This window comes from Cherax quadricarinatus, chromosome 55 (genome assembly GCF_038502225.1).
Source record: "Cherax quadricarinatus isolate ZL_2023a chromosome 55, ASM3850222v1, whole genome shotgun sequence".
Classification (NCBI taxonomy): Eukaryota; Metazoa; Arthropoda; class Malacostraca; order Decapoda; family Parastacidae; genus Cherax; species Cherax quadricarinatus.
This window is the reverse complement of record NC_091346.1, coordinates 28,710,924-28,721,972: the sequence shown is the minus strand read 5'-3', so window position 1 is coordinate 28,721,972 and position 11,049 is coordinate 28,710,924. Positions and strand designations below refer to the sequence as shown.

At 52.6% G+C, this 11,049-nt stretch overlaps 1 long non-coding RNA gene across 1 annotated transcript in view; it reads right to left on the bottom strand.

The window, feature by feature from the left end:
* Positions 1-783: 783 nt before the first annotated feature.
* Positions 784-11,049, bottom strand: part of LOC138854323 (uncharacterized) — a 30,809-nt gene continuing 20,543 nt past the window's right edge. Inside the window, exon 3 of the long non-coding RNA XR_011393526.1 lies at positions 784-904. This is a non-coding gene — a long non-coding RNA (uncharacterized lncRNA). The remainder of the gene's footprint in view (positions 905-11,049) is intronic.

Genomic DNA, 11,049 nt, shown 5'->3' with positions numbered 1-11,049 from the left:
CAATAATTTAATACTAAACAAACAGTGAAATATATTTTTTTCGTTAGGTTCAGAATGATTTTGGGGAAATTATTGCATGCACAAATTTTCGCTTGTCTTATATGGCAAGATGAGCGTTGCTATTTAAGCCAAGATCGCAAGTTCTGCCTATTCGGCACGACATTATATATATATATATATATGTCGTGCCGAATAGGCAGAACTTGCGATCTTGGCTTAAATAGCAACGCTCATCTTGCCAAATTGGATCAGGATAAATTAAACTGCGCTTGTTACAATAAGGTTAGGGAAATTTCTAAGGTTCTTTTAATACAAAATTATTAATTTTTACATTAACCTATTCGGCACGACATATAAATATTTATTATACTACCAGCTGTTCCATGTGTGTGGGTCAAGGAATCACCAGCTATCCCAGATGTTTGGGTCGAGAAATGAGTGATCAATACTTGAGTGACATCCTTGAGAATGACTGAGTGAGGGTGGCGAGGAGAGGAAGTCTGGCCTGGTATAACACCTGTCTTCTGGTCCTCCATCAACACAGCTGGGGAGACCGAACCTTTAATAAAAAAAAAAAAACACTATCCTGTTCCATAATTGAAAAGCCAACGAACGATCTCTGCAGTGCTCGGTGTTCCACTCTTAAGATTGTTGTCTGATATTAAAGAGCTCATTTACTGGACACGTCTGTACATCCTGAGCAGGAAGAACAACTCAACAAAAGCTACAAGCATCTATTATTATTATAAAAAAGAAGCGCTAAGCCACAAGGGCTATACAGCGTACAAGCATCTAGCTAAGAGAGGAGGGAAGTGTGTGTGTGTAACGTCACACACCAGGGAAGGCTGAGACAGGAGTCTTCTTGCTTTCTTTCACTTCGCTGTGTCCGGACGCTGGAGATAAGCTGCAGGAGAAAAAAACATTTAAAACACGCCTTTACAAATGACATTCAACGCCAACAAGTACACAACACACATTAGGGGAACCGACAAAGTATCGCCTCATTTTGATGGTATCGATATATACAAAAAATCCTGGTATCGTACAATCACTAACACATCCACGCTAATTAAGGGATTTATTGTGATGTTTTGCAAAAAAATAGTTTGGTTGCTTCAGTGGGTTGATAAAAAACTAGTGACGAAATGGTGAAATATCTTCGTTGTCTTAATTAACGAATGTATGTATATTATATACCAGGAAGCAGCGCACACTCAGGGTGTGAGTGAACCAGGTGTTAGTCCAGACTTGTACAGTCAATACTGCCAAGCACAAAATTTATATCAACCCCGAATTTGTCATGCAACGTTCACCACCGGGGGCGTTCTTGACTGCCTTCCTGGCAACGTTCACCACCGGGGGTGTTCTTGACTGCCTTCCTGGCAACGTTCACCACCGGGGGCGTTCTTGACTGCCTTCCTGGCAACGTTCACCACCGGGGGTGTTCTTGACTGCCTTCCTGGCAACGTTCACCACCGGGGGCGTTCTTGACTGCCTTCCTGGCAACGTTCACCACCGGGGGTGTTCTTGACTGCCTTCCTGGCAACGTTCACCACCGGGGGCGTTCTTGACTGCCTTCCTGGCAACGTTCACCACCGGGGGTGTTCTTGACTGCCTTCCTGGCAACGTTCACCACCGGGGGCGTTCTTGACTGCCTTCCTGGCAACGTTCACCACCGGGGGCGTTCTTGACTGCCTTCCTGGCAACGTTCACCACCGGGGGCGTTCTTGACTGCCCTCCGGGCAACGTTCACCACCGGGGGCGTTCTTGACTGCCCTCCGGGCAACGTTCACCACCGGGGGCGTTCTTGACTGCCCTCCGGGCAACGTTCACCACCGGGGGCGTTCTTGACTGCCCTCCGGGCAACGTTCACCACCGGGGGCGTTCTTGACTGCCCTCCGGGCAACGTTCACCACCGGGGGCGTTCTTGACTGCCCTCCGGGCAACGTTCACCACCGGGGGCGTTCTTGACTGCCCTCCGGGCAACGTTCACCACCGGGGGCGTTCTTGACTGCCCTCCGGGCAACGTTCACCACCGGGGGCGTTCTTGACTGCCCTCCGGGCAACGTTCACCACCGGGGGCGTTCTTGACTGCCCTCCGGGCAACGTTCACCACCGGGGGCGTTCTTGACTGCCCTCCGGGCAACGTTCACCACCGGGGGCGTTCTTGACTGCCCTCCGGGCAACGTTCACCACCGGGGGCGTTCTTGACTGCCCTCCGGGCAACGTTCACCACCGGGGGCGTTCTTGACTGCCCTCCGGGCAACGTTCACCACCGGGGGCGTTCTTGACTGCCCTCCGGGCAACGTTCACCACCGGGGGCGTTCTTGACTGCCCTCCTGGCAACGTTCACCACCGGGGGCGTTCTTGACTGCCCTCCTGGCAACGTTCACCACCGGGGGCGTTCTTGACTGCCCTCCTGGCAACGTTCACCACCGGGGGCGTTCTTGACTGCCCTCCTGGCAACGTTCACCACCGGGGGCGTTCTTGACTGCCCTCCTGGCAACGTTCACCACCGGGGGCGTTCTTGACTGCCCTCCTGGCAACGTTCACCACCGGGGGCGTTCTTGACTGCCCTCCTGGCAACGTTCACCACCGGGGGCGTTCTTGACTGCCCTCCTGGCAACGTTCACCACCGGGGGCGTTCTTGACTGCCCTCCTGGCAACGTTCACCACCGGGGGCGTTCTTGACTGCCCTCCTGGCAACGTTCACCACCGGGGGCGTTCTTGACTGCCCTCCTGGCAACGTTCACCACCGGGGGCGTTCTTGACTGCCCTCCTGGCAACGTTCACCACCGGGGGCGTTCTTGACTGCCCTCCTGGCAACGTTCACCACCGGGGGCGTTCTTGACTGCCCTCCTGGCAACGTTCACCACCGGGGGCGTTCTTGACTGCCCTCCTGGCAACGTTCACCACCGGGGGCGTTCTTGACTGCCCTCCTGGCAACGTTCACCACCGGGGGCGTTCTTGACTGCCCTCCGGGCAACGTTCACCACCGGGGGCGTTCTTGACTGCCCTCCGGGCAACGTTCACCACCGGGGGCGTTCTTGACTGCCCTCCGCGCAACGTTCACCACCGGGGGCGTTCTTGACTGCCCTCCGGGCAACGTTCACCACCGGGGGCGTTCTTGACTGCCCTCCTGGCAACGTTCACCACCGGGGGCGTTCTTGACTGCCCTCCTGGCAACGTTCACCACCGGGGGCGTTCTTGACTGCCCTCCGGGCAACGTTCACCACCGGGGGCGTTCTTGACTGCCCTCCGGGCAACGTTCACCACCGGGGGCGTTCTTGACTGCCCTCCGGGCAACGTTCACCACCGGGGGCGTTCTTGACTGCCCTCCTGGCAACGTTCACCACCGGGGGCGTTCTTGACTGCCCTCCTGGCAACGTTCACCACCGGGGGCGTTCTTGACTGCCCTCCTGGCAACGTTCACCACCGGGGGCGTTCTTGACTGCCCTCCTGGCAACGTTCACCACCGGGGGCGTTCTTGACTGCCCTCCTGGCAACGTTCACCACCGGGGGCGTTCTTGACTGCCCTCCTGGCAACGTTCACCACCGGGGGCGTTCTTGACTGCCCTCCTGGCAACGTTCACCACCGGGGGCGTTCTTGACTGCCCTCCTGGCAACGTTCACCACCGGGGGCGTTCTTGACTGCCCTCCTGGCAACGTTCACCACCGGGGGCGTTCTTGACTGCCCTCCTGGCAACGTTCACCACCGGGGGCGTTCTTGACTGCCCTCCTGGCAACGTTCACCACCGGGGGTGTTCTTGACTGCCCTCCTGGCAACGTTCACCACCGGGGGTGTTCTTGACTGCCCTCCTGGCAACGTTCACCACCGGGGGCGTTCTTGACTGCCCTCCTGGCAACGTTCACCACCGGGGGCGTTCTTGACTGCCCTCCTGGCAACGTTCACCACCGGGGGCGTTCTTGACTGCCCTCCTGGCAACGTTCACCACCGGGGGCGTTCTTGACTGCCCTCCTGGCAACGTTCACCACCGGGGGCGTTCTTGACTGCCCTCCTGGCAACGTTCACCACCGGGGGCGTTCTTGACTGCCCTCCTGGCAACGTTCACCACCGGGGGCGTTCTTGACTGCCCTCTTGGCAACGTTCACCACCGGGGGTGTTCTTGACTGCCCTCCTGGCAACGTTCACCACCGGGGGTGTTCTTGACTGCCCTCCTGGCAACGTTCACCACCGGGGGTGTTCTTGACTGCCCTCCTGGCAACGTTCACCACCGGGGGTGTTCTTGACTGCCCTCCTGGCAACGTTCACCACCGGAGCTGTTCTTGGCTGCCAGCCTGGAAACGTTCACCACCGGAGCTGTTCTTGGCTGCCAGCCCGGCAACGTTCACCACCGGAGCTGTTTTTGGCTGCCAGCCTGGCAACGTTCACCACCGGAGCCGTTCTTGGCCGCCCTCCTGGCAACGTTCACCACCGGGGGTGTTCTTGACGGCCCTCCTGGCAACGTTCACCACCGGGGGTGTTCTTGACTGCCCTCCTGGCAACGTTCACCACCGGGGGTGTTCTTTACTGCCCTCCTGGCAACGTTCACCACCGGGGGTGTTCTTGACTGCCCTCCTGGCAACGTTCACCACCGGGGGTGTTCTTGACTGCCCTCCTGGCAACGTTCACCACCGGGGGTGTTCTTGACTGCCCTCCTGGCAACGTTCACCACCCGGGGTGTTCTTGGCTGCCCTCCTGGCAACGTTCACCACCGGAGCTGTTCTTTCCTGCCAGCCTGGCAACGTTCACCACCGGATACCTGGAGGTTACCTGGAGGTTATTCCGGGGATCATCGCCCCCGCGGCCCGGTCCATGACCAGGCCTCCCGATGGATCAGGGCCTGATCAACTAGGCTGTTACTGCTGGCCGCACGCAGTCCAACGTACGAGCCACAGCCCGGGTGATCCGGCACTGACTTTAGGTATCTGTCCAGCTCTCTCTTGAAGGCAGCCAGGGGTTTATTGGCAATTCCCCCTAATGCTTGATGGGAGGCTGTTGAACAGTTTTGGGCCCCGGACACTTATGATGTTTTCTCTTAGTGTACCAATGGCGCCCCTACTTTTTATTGGGGGCATTTTGCATCGCCTGCCCAGTCTTTTACTTTCGTAGGGAGTGATTTCTGTGTGCAGATTTGGGACCATTCCTTCCAAGATTTTCCAAGTGTAGATTATGATATATCTCTCCCTCCTGCGTTCCAACGAGTACAAGTCAAGTGCTTCCAAGCGTTCCCAGTAGTTAAGGTGCTTGACAGAACTTATACGTGCAGTAAAGGATCTCTGTACACTCTCTAGATCTGCGATTTCACCTGCTTTGAATGGAGATGTTAATGTACAGCAGTATTCCAGCCTAGAGAGAACAAGTGATTTGAAAAGGATCATCATGGGCTTGGCATCTCTCGTTTTGAAAGTTCTCATTATCCATCCTATCATTTTCTTTGCACGTGCGATCGTGGCACTGTTGTGATCCTTGAAAGTGAGATCCTCAGACATTACTACTCCCAGGTCCCTTACATTATTTTTCCGCTCTATTGTATGGCCGGAGTCAGTAGTATACTCTGTTCTAGTTATTATCTCCTCCAGTTTTCCATAACGGAGTAGTTGGAATTTGTCCTCATTGAACATCATATTGTTTACCGTTGCCCACTGGAAAACTTTGTTTATATCTTCTTGGAGGTTAACCGCGTCCTCAGCAGATGACAGCCTCATGCAGATCCTAGTATCATCCGCAAAGGATGATACGGTGCTGTGGTGTATATCTCTGTTTATGTCTGATATGAGGATAAGGAATAAGATGGGGGCGAGTACTGTGCCTTGTGGAACAGAGCTCTTCACTATGGCAGCCTCCGATTTAACTCTGTTGACCACTACTCTCTGTGTTCGATTTGTTAGGAAGTTGAAGATCCATCTCCCCACTTTCCCAGTTATTCCTTTAGCACGTATTTTATGGGCTATTACGCCATGATCGCATTTGTCAAATGCTTTTGCAAAGTCTGCTTTTGCAAAGCTGTTCTTGGCTGCCAGCCTGGCAACGTTCACCACCGGAGCTGTTCTTGGCCGCCCTCCTGGCAACGTTCACCACCGGGGGTGTTCTTGGCCGCCCTCCTGGCAACGTTCACCACCGGGGGTGTTCTTGACTGCCCTCCTGGCAACGTTCACCACCGGGGGTGTTCTTGGCTACCTTCCCTGCAACTTTCACTTCCGGGGGTGTTCTTGGCTGCCTTCCCTGCAACGTTCACCACCGGGGGTGTTCTTGACTGCCTTCCTGGCAACGTTCACCACCGGGGGTGTTCTTGACTGCCTTCCCTGCAACGTTCACTACCGGGGGTGTTCTTGGCTGCCTTCCCTGCAGCGTTCACCACCGGGGGTGTTCTTGACTGCCCTCCTGGCAACGTTCACCACCGGGGGTGTTCTTGGCTGCCTTCTCTGCAACGTTCACCGGGAATGTTCCTGGCTGCATTCCCTGCAACGTTCACCACCGGAAATGTTCCTGGCTGCCTTCCCTGCAACGTTCACAACCGGGGGTATTCTTGGCTGCCTTCCCTGCAACTTTCACCACCGGGGGTGTTCTTGGCTGCCTTCCTTGCAACGTTCACCACCGGGGGTGCTTGGCTGCCTTCCCTGAAACGTTCCCCACCGGGTGTGTTTTTGGCTGCCTTCCCTGCAACGTTCACCACCGGGAGTGTTCTTGGCTGCCTTCCTTACAACGTTCACTACCGGGAGTGTTCTTGGCTGCCTTCCTTACAGCGTTCACCACCGGGGGTGTTCTTGGTTGCCTTACTGGCAACGTTCACCACCCGGGGTGTTCCTGGCTGCCTTCCTGGCAACGTTTACGACCGGGGGTGTTCTTGGCTGCCTTCCTTGCAACGTTCACCACCGGAGGTGTTCTTGGCTGCCTTCCTTGCAACGTTCACCACCGGGGGAATTCTTTGCTGCCTTCCTTGCAACGCTCACCACCGGGAGTGTTCCTGGCTGCCTTCCTTACAGCATTCACGACCGGCGGTGTTCTTGGCTGCCTTCCTTACAACGTTCACCACAGGGGGTGTTCTTGGCTGCCTTCCTGGCAACGTTCACTACCCGGGGTGTTCCTGGCAACGTTTACGACCGGGGAAGTTCTTGGCTGCCTTCCTTGCAACGTTCACCACCTAGTGTGTTCTTGGCTGCCTTCCTTGCAAAGTTTACCACCGGGGGTATTCTTGGCTGCCTTCCTTGTAAGGTTCACCACCGCCTGAACCCTCTAAGTCATTAGAGTCAATTTTACCCACAAGATACCCATAAGATACCCACACGTTCCCTGAATAAGTCCCTGCCAGTCATCTTAGCATCAATCCCAACAAGGACATCACAGCAGACAAACATTTCTCTGACACAGAAGTCTGCGTGAAGTGAAAATCGTAGTACTGTCATGAAACTGAAGTCTGTTAAATATTTTTCACTATAACACAGCTGCTGATTTCTTCCCCATGGTCTCGCATAACTCACGCTTGCAAGGCCTGGTCACGGACCGGGCCGCGGGGTCGTTGACCCCCGAAACCACCCTCCAGATTTGCAGTGGTAACCATTATCACTCAACTGGAAGAACTCCAGGTGAACAATAACGGGCTTGGTGAACATGCACGGGCCTGGTGAACATGTGCGGGTAGAGTGAACATCTGCGGGTTTGGTGAAGATGTTCCTTTAATGTACATGAATATTGTATGGTGAAATGTGGTTGTTCCACTGTTGTGTGTGCTGACTGGCAGTAATGTCTGCTGTGTGTTGACTGACAATAATGTCTGCTGTGTGTTGACTGACAGTAATATCTGCTGTGTGTTGACTGACAGTAATGTCTGCTGTGTGTGTTGACTGACAGTAATGTCTGCTGTGTGTGTTGACTGACAGTAATGTCTGCTGTGTTGACTGACAGTAATGTCTGCTGTGTGTGTTGACTGACAGTAATGTCTGCTGTGTGTGCTGACTGACAGTAATGTCTGCTGTGTGTGCTGACTGACAGTAATGTCTGCTGTGTGTGCTGACTGGCAGTAATGTCTGCTGTGTGTTGACTGACAATAATGTCTGCTGTGTGTTGACTGACAGTAATATCTGCTGTGTGTTGACTGACAGTAATATATGTTGTGTGTGTTGACTGACAGTAATATCTGCTGTGTGTTGACTGACAGTAATATCTGCTGTGTGTTGACTGACAGTAATGTCTGCTGTGTGTGTTGACTGACAGTAATGTCTGCTGTGTGTGTTGACTGACAGTAATGTCTGCTGTGTTGACTGACAGTAATGTCTGCTGTGTGTGTTGACTGACAGTAATGTCTGCTGTGTGTGTTGACTGACAGTAATGTCTGCTGTGTGTGTTGACTGACAGTAATGTCTGCTGTGTGTGTTGACTGACAGTAATGTCTGCTGTGTGTGCTGACTGACAGTAATGTCTGCTGTGTGTGCTGACTGACAGTAATGTCTGCTGTGTGTGCTGACTGACAGTAATGTCTGCTGTGTGTGTTGACTGACAGTAATGTCTGCTGTGTGTGTTGACTGACAGTAATGTCTGCTGTGTGTGTTGACTGACAGTAATGTCTGCTGTGTGTGCTGACTGACAGTAATGTCTGCTGTGTGTGCTGACTGACAGTAATGTCTGCTGTGTGTGCTGACTGACAGTAATGTCTGCTGTGTGTGCTGACTGACAGTAATGTCTGCTGTGTGTGTTGACTGACAGTAATGTCTGCTGTGTGTGTTGACTGACAGTAATGTCTGCTGTGTGTGTTGACTGACAGTAATGTCTGCTGTGTGTGTTGACTGACAGTAATGTCTGCTGTGTGTGTTGACTGACAGTAATGTCTGCTGTGTGTGTTGACTGACAGTAATGTCTGCTGTGTGTGTTGACTGACAGTAATGTCTGCTGTGTGTGTTGACTGACAGTAATGTCTGCTGTGTGTGTTGACGGACAGTAATGTCTGCTGTGTGTGTTGACTGACAGTAATGTCTGCTGTGTGTGTTGACTGACAGTAATGTCTGCTGTGTGTGCTGACTGACAGTAATGTCTGCTGTGTGTGCTGACTGACAGTAATGTCTGCTGTGTGTGTTGACTGACAGTAATGTCTGCTGTGTGTGCTGACTGACAGTAATGTCTGCTGTGTGTGCTGACTGACAGTAATGTCTGCTGTGTGTGCTGACTGACAGTAATGTCTGCTGTGTGTGTTGACTGACAGTAATGTCTGCTGTGTGTGCTGACTGACAGTAATGTGTGCTGTGTGTGCTGACTGACAGTAATGTGTGCTGTGTGTGTTGACTGACAGTAATGTCTGCTGTGTGTGTTGACTGACAGTAATGTCTGCTGTGTGTGTTGACTGACAGTAATGTCTGCTGTGTGTGTTGACTGACAGTAATGTCTGCTGTGTGTGTTGACTGACAGTAATGTCTGCTGTGTGTGTTGACTGACAGTAATGTCTGCTGTGTGTGTTGACTGACAGTAATGTCTGCTGTGTGTGTCGACTGACAGTAATGTCTGCTGTGTGTGTCGACTGACAGTAATGTCTGCTGTGTGTGCTGACTGACAATGTCTGCTGTGTGTTGACTGACAGTAATATCTGCTGTGTGTGTTGACTGACAGTAATATCTGCTGTGTGTGTTGACTGACAGTAATGTCTGCTGTGTGTTGACTGACAGTAATATCTGCTGTGTGTGTTGACTGACAGTAATGTCTGCTGTGTGTTGACTGACAGTAATGTCTGCTGTGTGTGTTGACTGACAGTAATATCTGCTGTGTGTGTTGACTGACAGTAATGTCTGCTGTGTGTTGATTGACAGTAATGTCTGCTGTGTGTGTTGACTGACAGTAATATCTGCTGCGTGTGTTGACTGACAGTAATGTCTGCTGTGTGTTGACTGACAGTAATGTTGTCTGCTGCGTGTGTTGACTGACAGTAATGTTGTCTGCTGCGTGTGTTGACTGGCAGTAATGTTGTCTGCTGTGTGTGTTGACTGACAGTAATGTCTGCTGTGTGTGTTGACTGACAGTAATGTTGTCTGCTGCGTGTGTTGACTGACAGTAATGTTGTCTGCTGTGTGTGTTGACTAACAGTAATGTTGTCTGCTGTGTGTGTTGACTGACAGTAATGTTGTCTGCTGCGTGTGTTGACTGACAGTAATGTTGTCTGCTGTGTGTGTTGACTGACAGTAATGTTGTCTGCTGTGTGTGTTGACTGACAGTAATGTTGTCTGCTGTGTGTGTTGACTGACAGTAATGTTGTCTGCTGTGTGTGTTGACTGACAGTAATGTTGTCTGCTGCGTGTGTTGACTGACAGTAATGATGATTCTGATGGGCAATACAAATGATGTAATCGAATTTCGTGACGAGTCACCACACCTGACGAGTCACCACACCTGACGAGTCACCACACCTGACGAGTCACCACACCTGACGAGTCACCACACCTGACGAGTCACCACACCTGAAGACTCCCCCTCATGTCACTCACGTCTTTGTAAAATCGAGGAAAAGAACTGACGTTGTCTTGAAGAAAGGCGACTGTGAGGTATCATTGTGGCCGCCAGTGATGTTAGGTATCATTGTGGCCGCCAGTGATGTTAGGTATCATTGTGGCCGCCAGTGATGTTAGGTATCATTGTGGCCGCCAGTGATGTTAGGTATCATTGTGGCCGCCAGTGATGTTAGGTATCATTGTGGCCGCCAGTGATGTTAGGTATCATTGTGGCCGCCAGTGATGTTAGGTATCATTGTGGCCGCCAGTGATGTTAGGTATCATTGTGGCCGCCAGTGATGTTAGGTATCATTGTGGCCGCCAGTGATGTTAGGTATCATTGTGGCCGCCAGTGATGTTAGGTATCATTGTGGCCGCCAGTGATGTTAGGTATCATTGTGGCCGCCAGTGATGTTAGGTATCATTGTGGCCGCCAGTGATGTTAGGTATCATTGTGGCCGCCAGTGATGTTAGGTATCATTGTGGCCGCCAGTGATATTAGGTGTCATTGTGGCCGCCAGTGATGTTAGGTGTCATTGTGGCCGCCAGTGATGTTAGGTGTCATTGTGGCCGCCAGTG